Raw genomic sequence first — 13,577 nt, forward strand, 5'->3', positions numbered from 1 at the left:
TACACAGAGAAAGACTGAGATAAATGAAAAATAATTGGTGTTACAAAAAGAAGTTTTACAAAAAAAGAGAAATAGTTACATTATTATTGGTAGAAGAGTCAACAAAGCTTCTTAAATAACCGTCTCTAGCAAGTTGTCATCAGATTCCCCACTAAAATTTTGTACGTGCTATGATGAGATTTCAACCAATTTTGCTTTCCTTGCGCACTCAAAATCTTGTATGCATCTTTATGCCCTATTGGAGACACTGTATATGGGTGTGAATTTAATCATGGGTAGTAATACCAGAACATGATCACTATATCAATTACCTTATCTTCCAGTAGCAGAGAATCACCTCCTTTCTTCACATTACGCTCCTATGAGAAACGAAGAAGTGGGATGACAACAGCCTGGCTAAAATAGAATACAAGATATGAATTAGCAGATATATGTCTTTTATTAGCAGTTTATAGGAGACGGTCGTGGTAATTAGCAGAGACTGTTCTTCTTGATTTGGTTGATTCTGTGTTGTTCATCGCTGGAGATTGGAGATTTATAGTCCGAGCTTCCGTCGGTTACTATGGGAGATGATGAGGTTGATTGAATGCTTGAGAGATGAAATAATGGGGCAATCACGTTAAAGATCAGATTAAAATATGTTTTAATGCTATCATGAGACGTTACAGTGATTCGTTAAGCGAGCAGAGCTATGAATGTCGAAGATAGGAAGACGACCCAACCCTACTTGCTGGGCCTGAACATAACCTTTAGCAAAAAGCCAATCTCCAAAAATCTACAATTTTTTTAGAAATGACCAAAGAAAAGCCCAGCACACCAAAGGAAGAAATCAAACGAAAACACAGAATTATTCACTTGCCACATGTCTAAAAATGTCTCTCCTTCCTTGCTGACGTGGATGCATGAGGAGAGAGACAATCCAACTTTATATATATAGATAGATAGATTGGATCCAAGGGGTTATACTTCTTAAGGAGATGCATTGAATGGGAATACGCACTCTAATCAGATTAATTTATTTGGGATTTGTATTCCATATTCAAAAACGTTACGACTCCAGAGGTTCAGTATTTTCATTTACTCTTTGACAAGAAGCCTCTTGAGATTCATAACCTCTGGTTCTCAAATATATAGAGGCTTAATCTTCATGAGTTACTCAAAGCGTGTTACCTAAAAGTCTCAAATAACTTCTCTTCCTCATTTTCATTTCTACTCGTTTTCTTTGGATCTCTAATCTCTAATGGCTAAATAGTGTAAAGTTTAGATTGAAACTTCTCATTGATGAGAGGAGAAACAAAGTTGTTTTGGCAGAAGCTGAGCAGGATTTTGTTGATGTGCTTCTCAGTCTCTTGACTATCCCAATGGGAAACATTGCTAGATTGCTGAAGAATCATAAAGACAGTACTAGAATGTTATAAAAATCTTAACAAAAGTGTTGAAGATATGGACATCGGTCATTTTGAGACCGAAGCCTGCAAGAGTATGTTGACGGACCTGAGGAGTACTAAGGATATGCATCGCAAAAGGCTCAAGATGAACATGAGTTCTACTAATCCCTCCAAGTTCTTCGTGTGCCCAAGTTTTTTCAAGAGTGATTCATATGGACACAGTGCATACAGCAACTTTAAGTACACAAGATGTAGCTGTGGAGCTTTGATGACCTCTCAAATTCAGGTCCCTGAAGAAGAGCAAGTTGAAAAACTGATAGGAAATAACGAAGATGGAGTGTTTATCAATTGCAGATCCTCATTCATTGTCACTGATGATTTGAAAGTGACATCAAACTCTTTTGGTGTTCTCATGAAAGTTCTTAATGATCGAGGGTACGCTGGCTTTAGTGATCTGCAGGAAACCCTAATTGATGTAGGGTTCGAAGAGGTACTTTATTAGCTTTATTTATTTATTTATTTTGTTCAATGTTCCGCTCATGTTATAGCTCTTTGTTTTTTTTTTCTTTCTCATTATCTCACGCATGTTTATAACTCTTAGTTATCTTCTATGGATACACAGGTGCGGACTCTACTAGGATGTTTATTCACTTCAGAAGCTGCCTTGACATGCACGTTCCTTAAAAAAACTTGCATGACAAGGAATCTCAGAATGTTGTCTCCACCTGCGCCGAAAAATGTTAAAGTATGTTCCGTGGAAGTTTATTCTAGAAAGCTTGATAGGGAGATTCTTTATGCTGAGTGCAATGGAGACTTTGTTGATTCTCTTCTCAGCTTTCTGGTTCACCCTCTTGAGTTGGCTTGCTCATTGGCTAACGACAATACCATGTTGGGATGTGTTGGGAATTTGTGTACAAGTCCTTGTAGAGGAGCAGCTTCCAAAAGCTTACTTCTTCCTAGCTTTTACAGTTGCTCTAACAATAATCTGCTCGACTATGGTTACCAATCAACAACGTATGAATGTTTGATCTGTAACTCTTATTCGAGTTGCAAAGTGGCCAGGTCAATTTCTAGGTTGCCGATCGCAGGTGAAAAAGCTGTGAGTCTGTATCCAAGTAATCCAAAAATCAAGTCTGGAACTTCATCAGGATATGGGATTGGATTTATGAAGAAAAATACAAAGTTCATCGTGTCTAATGATCTTACTATAACACCAATGAATACATCTTCAACCATTGGCTTGTTAAAGAAGTTGCAGGTAGACATCAGTGATCTTGAGAAGTACCAGATTAACATTTCCAAAGTTGAGGTAACTTTCTTTTACTTTTTGTTTTTTGTTATATCCATCTTTCCTCAGTTTTAACTGTTTTTATCTTCAACTTGCTTACCTTGCAGCTCATTAGCATTCTTAGAGCTTCCTTAATCTCCTCATCTGCATTGACCAAAGGCCTCTCATACTTGCTCGTCAAGAAACCAAAGGAAGAAGCTTAGAGCACCATTAACCCTAGCACCCCAAATGGGTGCTTAATTTTTTTTTTTTTTGGTTTTTTTTCTGATTAAAAAAAAAAAAATTAAAAACGAACCAATCGCGGACCGCCACATTTCAGTGGGGCCCGCAAAACAGTGCTAACACCGGTGCTTAATTAAGCAGAATAAGCACAGGTACTTAGTTTTTGTGTGGGTCCCACCCGCTATTATATTAATTTTTTGCTAAACACCCCTCTAAGCACCCCCATTAATCATGCTCTTAAACTCTCCCCAATAAAATTTCCTAAAAGAAACCTAGTGAAATTGCTTATGTTTTTGAGGATTATCTCTTATGGTTTTCAGATTCTGCAACAATTATTTCTAATTTCACTTTCCTATTCCTCAGTTCGCCTATTATATGCTCTTCTTTTTCTATGTATTTCGTTTTCAAGGTTTTAATTATACTCTTTAATGCAGTATCCTTTACTATCACTCTTTTATTTCTTAACTTTGCACTTCAAACAAGAGAACAACAACAGAAAGAGATTTAGTTTAATTTCTTTTTGTAAAGCAAATCAAACAGAAGTCACACTCTGATGTAAACCAGGTTTTTTTGTCCTTGAATGAATTTAACATTCAATTAAAAAAAACAAGAGTACAACGCATGAGTGAACTATCGTAAATCAGAATCATCACTAGAGATTTTGTTGCTTGTTAGTATATATATTTTAACCAATATTATATATTATAAAATATCATCACATAATTACATAGATTTGTTCTAAAACGTGGTTTTCTTCCCTTATAACTAAAAAGGTAAAGCTTGATAAATAAGTAAACATGAAGTAGACAAAACACAAGTTGAGATACAGAGACAAACAGGTTGAATAATTTTTCCTAACACTTAAGAGGACCTTGAATGTGATCAGCGAGAGGGCCGAATGCACCAGTGGTTTTGTACATTGCAAGGATGAAAGCAACACGTGTTGTTGTTACTCGTCCTGTTCACGGATGGTAAGTAGCTCATCAAATGACATTTCACGCCTCATTGTTTCTTCAAGAATCCCATACAAATCCAATTCCTGTGAGACATTAACTTATTATGTACCCTCTCTATATCTTACTCACAAGCAAAATAAATGGTTTATACCTGAGTAACGAGCTGTTTATTGAGTGCATCGTTCCACATATTAGCAGCATATGCAGGTTGTACACGAGTCCACATATAGACATGACAGAAATTACCTGAAATTCCAATGTCACTTGTGTATTGCCATGATGATATCATGCATGGATCTTTAAGAAAATCAGAGATAGAGAAATACCAAGTGAGCATCAAGGGAGGTGGTTAGTTATTGTCTCCAGTATCGATCCATCTGAATATCAGGATGTAAAGGAAGCAAAGCTAGTTGTGGATTTGAACTATCCTTCAATGTTAAACCACTAATGCTAACAAATGTCTCACCTTCTCGTTCTCATCACTTTACAAGGAGAGAACTAATCAAAACCTTACATGTTCCCAACTCAGCTGTCTCTTCCCATGAATCAAAGTTTAGCACATGATATCGGACAGGGAAATGGTATGTCGACTCTTGTCTAGTGTATGACGAATATTAATTGGCCAGTGTATGAGATTTATAGTGACATATCTAGTCATATATAATAATGGCATTTTTTTCACTAGAAACATTATTACATGATGAGATGATAAAAGTTCACCTAAGAATTAAATGACTACAGTGATGATAGTATGTAGTTGCTGCTGGTCCTTATCCACATAAATAACTACAACCACCAACAAATCGTGTGATGTGACATGTTCTACCATCATTGTATAGATAACAATCATTTCGTGCCTAAAATGTTAGTCCATGGACCAATTCTAGATCAACAATGTTTGTGAGTTTACTTAGTAAGGATGATGCAGTTTGGGTAGCAAGGGATAACCAGCCAGTGGCTGTCTGAATGGATTTAACGGACTCTGCATTTCAGGGATACATTATCATTCTATACCATATGGTTTTGAAGATACTTCAATTCTTAAGAAACATATAAGCAAATATTATCAGATAATCTATGCATCCAACAAAGGTTGATTGGAAAATTGGAGATTAGTGTATGTGTATAGTGGCTCCAATTGATTTGTAAGAAATGAAAAGAAAGATGCTTTTGTCCTCTTGCAACTTCATTATATGGTACATGTGTCGACTCTTTGTTCTCTTTATACGGTTTTGATGAGACACAAGTCTGACCATATGGCAGGACATATCCACCCTTCATTGCATTATCCTCATTTATAATAATCTGACATCAACCCGCATAACAAAAAACAGAGATTTGAACAGGTAATGATAAAGTTTTTCTGTGGTAGTTTTAACGCAACAAGCCGCAAGATGACAAGCTTCTCCACAGTAATCAGAGAATACCGCTGGAACTTTGATCTCTTTATCAAATCCTAAAGTGTTTTTACACACATGGCTCAAATGAATAAAAATCAGGTGCCCTATGTAATATATGTATATTCACAGTCTTCTTCCATGCAAGGTGCATAGCTGCAAATTAAAGGGAGGTCATCTCTCCGTCCCTGTTCAACAAGAGAAGATATAGATAACGATTCATCAGCCTGGTGCCAGTGTATAAAAAAAAACAACTAGCTACAATGTTTCAATGAGTAGCTGGAGAGTGTGCTATACCATAACAGTCGAAGATATTAACGAGTTTTTGACATGTACGACTCACATATGTTGTGGAACATCGGGTCCAACCAGTTCTACACGTGCAGACTATGGAAGAGCGCTTGCAGCTCACCAAGACACCAAGTTGACCAAGCTCTTTCTGAGGCCCTTCAGCAGCTCAAACCATTTGCAAATTTATATCAGAGTTTTAGACATTTAAATAGATTCCATTATGCCAAATTAAGGGACTACCTTAAACTAAGGACATGTAGGCGATTAACAAAAACTGCTTCACACAACAACGAGAAACAAGATAGCAACCTCAAAGAGAGTATCAGAAGAGTTACTAGAAAGATACATATATACCAAGATAATGTATACAAAGTTCATGTTGTAACAATTGTGAGAAGAAACAGATACGGAAACAGATGAATAAAAGCGATGTAACTACGACACGGATATTTAACGTGGTTCACCCCTAGGGCTACATCCACGGGCAAAGAGAGATCTTATTATTGGAGACGATATTGAGCTTACAGAGTGCAAGTTTAGGGTTACTTCGAATACAAGATATATATAGTAACATCACGCATCTAAAACCCTAGACTAAATGGACTCATGGGCCTAAGCCCACGATCAGATGTAACATCCATAATAACTTGATGCAACGCTCTTGATGCAACCGAGTCGGTATGATGTACGTGATGTAACATCCATCGCCTAGATGTAACATCCAGATTCAAGGCATATCAACAAATCTCCACCTTGACTTGAATCCTCCCAATAATAGATGTACCAGATGCACCTTCAAGTGCCAGATGTACCAGATGCGTTTCTCTGCGCCAGATGTACCAGATGCGCCATCAGCGCCAGATGTACAAGATGCACTTTCAAGTGCCAGATGCGCCATTAACGCCAAATGTACCAAATGCGTTCTTCAACGCCAAATGTACCATCGCTCTCTTTGCCTCAGATGTCCCTTCGGACCAGATGTGTTGCTATGACGAACCAGACGCCCTTTAACGGCCAGATGCTCAAATAGAGCCAGACGTTCGTCATCAGCCGGATGTCCCAACAGACTAGATGTCCCAATGGACTAGATGTCCCAACGGACTACAGCCCCAACGGGCCGGATGTCCCAACGAACCAGATATCCTTGCGGACCAAATTTCCTTGCAGACCAGATGCCCCAACGGGCCAGATGTCCTTGCGGACCAGATGTCCATGCGGACCAGATGCCCCAACGGGCCGGATGTCCCAACAGACCAGATGTCCCAACGGACTACACGCCCCAACGGGCCGGATGTCCCAGCGAACCAGATATCCTTGCGGACCAAATGTCCTTGCAGACCAGATGCCCCGACGGGCATGATGCCCCAACGGGCTAAACCATATACTTGGTGAGATGAACATTTGCAGTGCACAGAATACTGATAGGTTCATCTGAAGACATCACGAACCTTGTCAACACCTCATTAATGTAGGCCTTCTGTGACAAGAACAACTCCTTCTCCCTATCTCTGAAGATCTCCATCCCTAGAATCTTCATTGCTGTACCCAAATCCTTCATCTCAACTTTAGAACTCATAAGCTCCAGCTTCTCGATGTCACACATCTTTTCTTCAGCTATCAACATGTCATCCACGTAGAGCACCAAATAGATGAACGTCGCATCCTTCAACTTGCTCACATAGACACACCAATCATAAGGACTTCTGATGTAGCCCAACTTGATTATATAGCTGCTGAATCTCTTGTACCATCCTCTGAGAGACTGCTTAAATCCACAAAGTGACTTCTGAAGCGTACACACATAGTCATCCTTTTCAGGAACTCGATAACCATCTGGCTGAGTCATGTATATCTCCTCTAGCTCTCCATGAAAAAACACTATCTTCACATCAAATTGCTTAAGCTCCAAGTCCTGACGTGCTACCAGTGCTAGCAACACTCTGATGAAAGTATCTCTGACCACAAGTGAGAACATCTCATTGTAGTCTACTCCCTCTCTCTGACTGAACCCTCTTGCAACAATCCGAGCTTTATACTTAACTCTTTCTGCCGATGATGCTTCAACCTTTATCTTGAAGACCCACTTGTATGTAACATCCCTCCTCCCCGATGGTAATGTGACCAGATCCCATGTATGATTCTTCTGATGAGACTCCATGTCTCTCGTTGCAACATGCCGTTTCTCAGACTCGGGACTAGAAACAGCTTTCATGTAAGTGGATGACACATCCACTTCCTCTGCAACCTGAAGTGCATAACCCACCATATCATCAAAGTGATATCTCTCTGGTGGCCTGACATCAACCCTTCTTGGTCGATCTTTCACAATGCTACGCTCTGTAACATCAAGCGGTTGAATCTTCGTAGACTCCAACTAAACATCTTCTACACGCTCCTCTTGATTTTCTGTGTGTGCCTGCACATCGATCACTTCATGATCATCTTGCAGCTCCACCTGTTTATCAGTGCTACCCTTTTCTGCTTCTGAACTGGACCCTGAGCTTCTAACCATAAATGCTTCATCGAAGACACCATTCCTGCTTAGAACCATTTGGTTTTCTGATGGAGACCAGACCATGTATCTCTTGACTCCATCACCGTAGCCCATACACACTCTTAAAAGTGAATATTTAGCAGATCTACCTGACCACACCTCAGAAGGTATCTTGCACTCGATGTCTGTGTGGGAACCAAAATTTATCAAGTAGCAAGCCGTGTTGACAGCTTCAGCCCAAAACCGCTTCTCCAAACCAACACTCGAGAGCATGCACATCGCTCTCTGTAGCATTATCTGGTTTATCCATTTTGTAACATCATCCCGCTGTGGTGTTCCCCTATCTGTAAGATGCTTGGCAGATGTTGCATCCTTACAAAACTGTTTGAACTCTTCCGAGCAGAGTTCCAAACCAATATCAGAATGAAGCATATCTTGCTTCGACAGATGTTGCATCCCACGCTCACCCATATGTCCAAGCCTCATATGCCATAGCTTAGTCATATCTTTCTCTGGGATCTCTGGCGATGCAACATTTGCTGAACCGGTAATTGTTGTACCCTTCAGCAAATACAGAGTACCGTTCATGAAACCCTTCAGAATCACATCAGAACCCCTGTAGACATTCAGAACTCCATCGCCACCCGAATATTTGAACCCTCTGCTGTCCAGAAGACTCACGGATATCAAATTCTTCGTCATTGATGGAACATGCCTAACCTTGTTCAATGTGCAGAATCTACCATCATGTGTCATGAGCTTGATTGAGCCGATCCCAACAATCTTGCAGGCAAAGTCGTTTGCCATCTTAATCTTGTTGTCAAGTACCTCTGTGTACTCTGAAAACCACTCTCTCCTCGGTGTCATATGGTAGGATGCTCCCGTATCAAGAACCCACACATTAGAAGAGTATGTGTGTCCGTGCACAACAAGAGTGATGTCATCGTCAGACTTGGTTTCATCCTCGGCTACTGCAACAGACCCAAACTGCTGCTCCTTCATCTTGGGACAGTCTGATTTCCAATGTCCCTTCTCTTTGCAATAGTTGCAAATATCAGATGCTTTAGGACCTCTTGGAAACGACTTCCTATCTTTCGAAGTCCTTCTGTTCTGATGTCCCTTCACACCACTGACAAACAACCCTGATGCTTGATTGTCTGTCCCTGAGCTGGATGCCTTATGGCGCAATTCCCGACTATGAAGCGCCGACCTAACTTCTTCCAGTTTCACTGTATCTTTGCCAACAATGAACGATTGCACGAAGTTCTCGAAGGAGTTCGGCAGAGATACCAACAGGATTAGTGCCGCGTCTTCATCCTCCACCTTAACATCGATGTTACACAGCTCCATTAATATCGAATTCAGCTTGTCAAGATGGTCGCGAAGCTCAATACCTTCTTGCATACGCAAGGCAAAGAGGCGTTGCTTCAGAAGTAGCTTGTTCGTTAGAGATTTTGTCATGTACAAGCTCTCCAACTTCTGCCACAAACTAGCAGCAGTTTTCTCATCCGACACTTCGATGATGATCTCGTCTGCTAGACACAACAAAATTGTTGAGAACGCCTTCTCTTCTAGAGTCTCCAAATCAGCTGCTTCAGATTTCTTCTCTGACAATGGTCCTCAAATGCCTTGTTGCTTCAACAACGCCTGCATCTTAATCTGCCAAAGACTGAAGCTATTTCTCCCATCAAACTTGTCGATCTTCGCTCTTATTCCAGACATTTTCTCACTAGATCACAACCCGAAGCTCTGATACCAGTTTGTTGTAACAATTGTGAGAAGAAACAGATGCGAAAACAGATGAATAAAAGCGATGTAACTACGACACGGATATTTAACGTGGTTCACCCCTAGGGCTACATCCACGGGCAAAGAGAGATCTTATTATTGGAGACGATATTGAGCTTACAGAGTGCAAGTTTAGGGTTACTTCGAATACAAGATATATATAGTAACATCACGCATCTAAAACCCTAGACTAAATGGACTCATGGGCCTAAGCCCACGATCAGATGTAACATCCATAATAACTTGATGCAACGCTCTTGATGCAACCGAGTCGGTATGATGTACGTGATGTAACATCCATCGCCTAGATGTAACATCCAGATTCAAGGCATATCAACAGTTCACTTATTTGGGGAGTCAAATTTCCTATCCCAGTGGCTTGAATTGCGTGAGATAGCAAGGGGCTGAAATAACGGCGAGCTCTAGGGATCAATAAGTAGTAAACCTTGTAAATCTCGTTAGACTAACAACCATATTAATTATGTCACAAGAAAATGTTACCCACTGATAAAGATAGAAACTTAGAGAGGTTTTACTGAACTTTATCTTTATTTTCCACCCTCATTACAGACACCCATCATCACCCTTTATACAGAACATACAAGACAATCTAAACGTTATACCACAGCTGTCATCTGTGAGTCACACAGAGCATCAAATCTGTTACAAAGTTGGAGCTCCTCCTTTTCCGTACTCGAGCTCCTTCCTCCTCTCTGAACCGTTGCTCTGTCTTTTGTCTTGTTCTGTTCTTTCTGTGATGGGCCTTTTGCTTCTTCTGTTTTACTCTGGCCCATTTGACTGATCTTCTTTACACCCACTAGAGAAGTAAAGCTGCATGAAAATAGGAGGTATCTCTCCACACGTAATCGGTCCATCTGCATAGCTGGTCTGTTATTATGCATGATTTGCATGCAACATAGAAATTCAAAAGACAACAACACACAACCAGAAATGATAAAATACTTATCATTAACATGTTTCATATCACCGCAAGAAAAAATCATGTATTGTGAGATGAGAAGGAAGGACAAGTAGGAAAACAATATGGTGAAAAACAAATATTTAGAGGGGTGCTTAATATTTTTTAGATTTAAAAATAAAGAAAAATCCCATAATTAAAGATAGGCCTGGGCGTTTGGGTACCCGTTGGCATTTGGGTCGGGTTTTTCGGATTTTCGGATTTTCGGGTTTACGCTTCTAGGTCCCATACTAAAATTTTATTAGTACGGATCAGGTTCGGATAATAACACTTCGGGTTCGGTTCAAAATTGTATTGCATCATAAAACCCATAAAGTAATCATATATCGTACGTATTCGGGCTATATCGGTTTGGTTCGGATATAACCAAAGTAAAAAACAAAATTTTTGAAGTAAAACATAAAGAAAAACATCTAAATTAAATAAAAATTAATCTATCACATATAAAATAACAATAAAATGTTAAAACAAGCATGAAAACAAACATCATTTGTAAATAATATGTATTCTCTTATAAAGAGTGGACTTTTTATTTCAATGAACAAATTATAAAATACTTATTTATAACTAATTGTGTACTTAAAGCATTTATTAGAATTTTAATATTTATTATTATATATAATATTACCACAAATATTGAATTTAATAATTGGAATACTTATATATATTTCAAAATATTTATATTGACTATTAATTTCGGATTTTTCGGGTTACCCGTTCGGGTTCGGTTAATAACACTTCGGGTTCGGATATTTTTTGTACTATCCTACAAGACCCGTTCGAGTATTTTTACGTTTCGGATCGGATAACGGGTCGGGTTTTTCGGTTCGGATTCGGTTGGGATTTCGGATTCCGGATTTTATGCCCATGGCTAATTAAAGAAGAGTCGATGCTTAATTAAGCGCAGGAAGAAGCGTTGCTATTGGACACGTGTCTCTCTCTCTCGTGCAGCGTTGTTTCTTCGGTACGTTTATTCCTTCTCCATCTCTATCGCTCCGATTCCCATTTCTCTGTCGCGATCCGGATCCATTCGGCTCTGTCATTTTCCCAGATCTGTTGTGTTCCTTTCGATTTCTTCGAACGAGTAGACGTGTTTTCTTGTTGATTCTCTAGATCAGAGTCTGTCGAACCATCGATCAATGATTCTCCGTCATTAGATATTGTATTGGGAACTAAGATTCTGATTCGATCTGATGCAATTTGTAATCATATTTTACTTGTTTAGTTTAAATTGATCGAATCTCTTTTTGTGTGTGTGAAGAGGTTTTGAAAAAAAAACATGGGTCTGTCATTCGGGAAGCTGTTCAGCAGGCTGTTTGCGAAGAAAGAGATGAGAATTCTGATGGTGGGTCTCTCGATGCTGCTGGTAAGACGACCATCCTCTACAAGCTCAAACTTGGTGAGAACGTCACCACTATCCCAACTATTGGTAAGTTAACTTCCTATTGTTATCTTGTTGTAATGTTGTTAAAAAATGTTTTTACTTTGTTTTGTATGAAACAGTTCCATGTTTGATTTTTTGCAGGTTTCAATGTTGAAACTGTGTAATACAAGAACATTAGCTTTACCGTCTGGGATGTCGGGGGTCAGGACAAGGTATTATTGTTTTTGCTAGTCTTTTCGAAGATGGTTTGGTTTGCTTATTAGGTTCAGTGTTGGTGAATTTTGTTCGTGTACCAACACTCTACATTTGATAAGCTAAATCAAATCAGCTGGAATATCGAGCATACTTTGATTCATTCTCAAAGAAATGTCATTTTCTGGCTGACATTTCCCATATTAATGGACTATGTTGTTTCATTTTGAATTCTGCTCTGTTCGTAGAATTATTATTATCAAAATCTTTATTGATCGTTTCTGTTTTAGTCATCCAGATCCGTCCATTGTGGAGACACTACTTCCAGAACACGAAGGGACTTATCTTTGTTGTTGACAGCAACGATCGTGACCGTGTTGTTGAAGCCAGGGACGAGCTTCACAGGATATTGAACGAGGTCCAATATATATAAGAATTAATAGATTTATATGCGTGCACCATTTGGTTTTGACTTTGTTATTGTTTTTTTTTTCCTGTGCAGGATGAGTTGAGGGATGCGGTTCTGCTTGTCTTTGCTAAATCTTCCCAACGCAATGAACGCTGCTGAGATTACTGACAAGCTTGGCCTTCACTCTCTCCGCCAACGACACTGGTTTGCCAAAAAAACCCCACACACTTGTGTTGATGCCAATTGTGTAGTTTGTAGCTAACCAAAATAGAACATGTTTTTTTAAGAATCCCTAAATAAGATACTTGCATTGGAGGACAAAAATTTAGAGATATCTTAAGTAAAGTTCTTAAGACACATTTATTACTAAAAAAATGATTAAGAGCTCCATTAGAGGCGCTAGGGATAATCATGCTCTAAGGTCCAGACAACCGGTCACGGCCATACCTTTTTTTGTGGGAACTTTCGTACCTTTGGTTTACACGTTCACATTTTCTGTTTAATACGCGTAGTTTATATTAATGATCAGCAAAAGCATTATAATTTCTCAACTAAACTGTTTACATTATACTTTTTTGTTTACACGTTCTTATTTTCTGTTTGATAGTGATACGATTTACGTTTACATGATCGCAATATAATAACTCTTAAAAAGAGAGTCTCTACATGTATTTTTGCTTAGCAATAGTGAACCACTATCGTTGATTAATTCCTTATTCATTTGACAAATTGATACTACGTTGAAATTAAATTATATACGAGAAAAATATACAATATATATCCCAATAT

At 39.0% G+C, this 13,577-nt stretch overlaps 1 long non-coding RNA gene and 2 pseudogenes across 1 annotated transcript; 2 read left to right on the plus strand and 1 right to left on the minus strand.

Moving 5' to 3' along the window:
* Positions 1-1,055, minus strand: LOC106449843. The gene is made up of 2 exons (XR_001289298.3): positions 312-1,055; positions 1-247 (listed from the first exon to the last, which is right to left on the minus strand). It is a non-coding gene; the product is annotated as an uncharacterized LOC106449843 (long non-coding RNA).
* A 92-nt stretch (positions 1,056-1,147) lies between these two features.
* Positions 1,148-3,936, plus strand: LOC106448521 (annotated as a pseudogene).
* Positions 3,937-12,082: 8,146 nt separating this feature from the next.
* On the plus strand, positions 12,083-13,197 carry LOC106391925 (annotated as a pseudogene).
* Positions 13,198-13,577: the final 380 nt, after the last annotated feature.

Source organism: Brassica napus, chromosome C6 (genome assembly GCF_020379485.1).
Source record: "Brassica napus cultivar Da-Ae chromosome C6, Da-Ae, whole genome shotgun sequence".
NCBI classification, from domain to species: Eukaryota; Viridiplantae; Streptophyta; class Magnoliopsida; order Brassicales; family Brassicaceae; genus Brassica; species Brassica napus.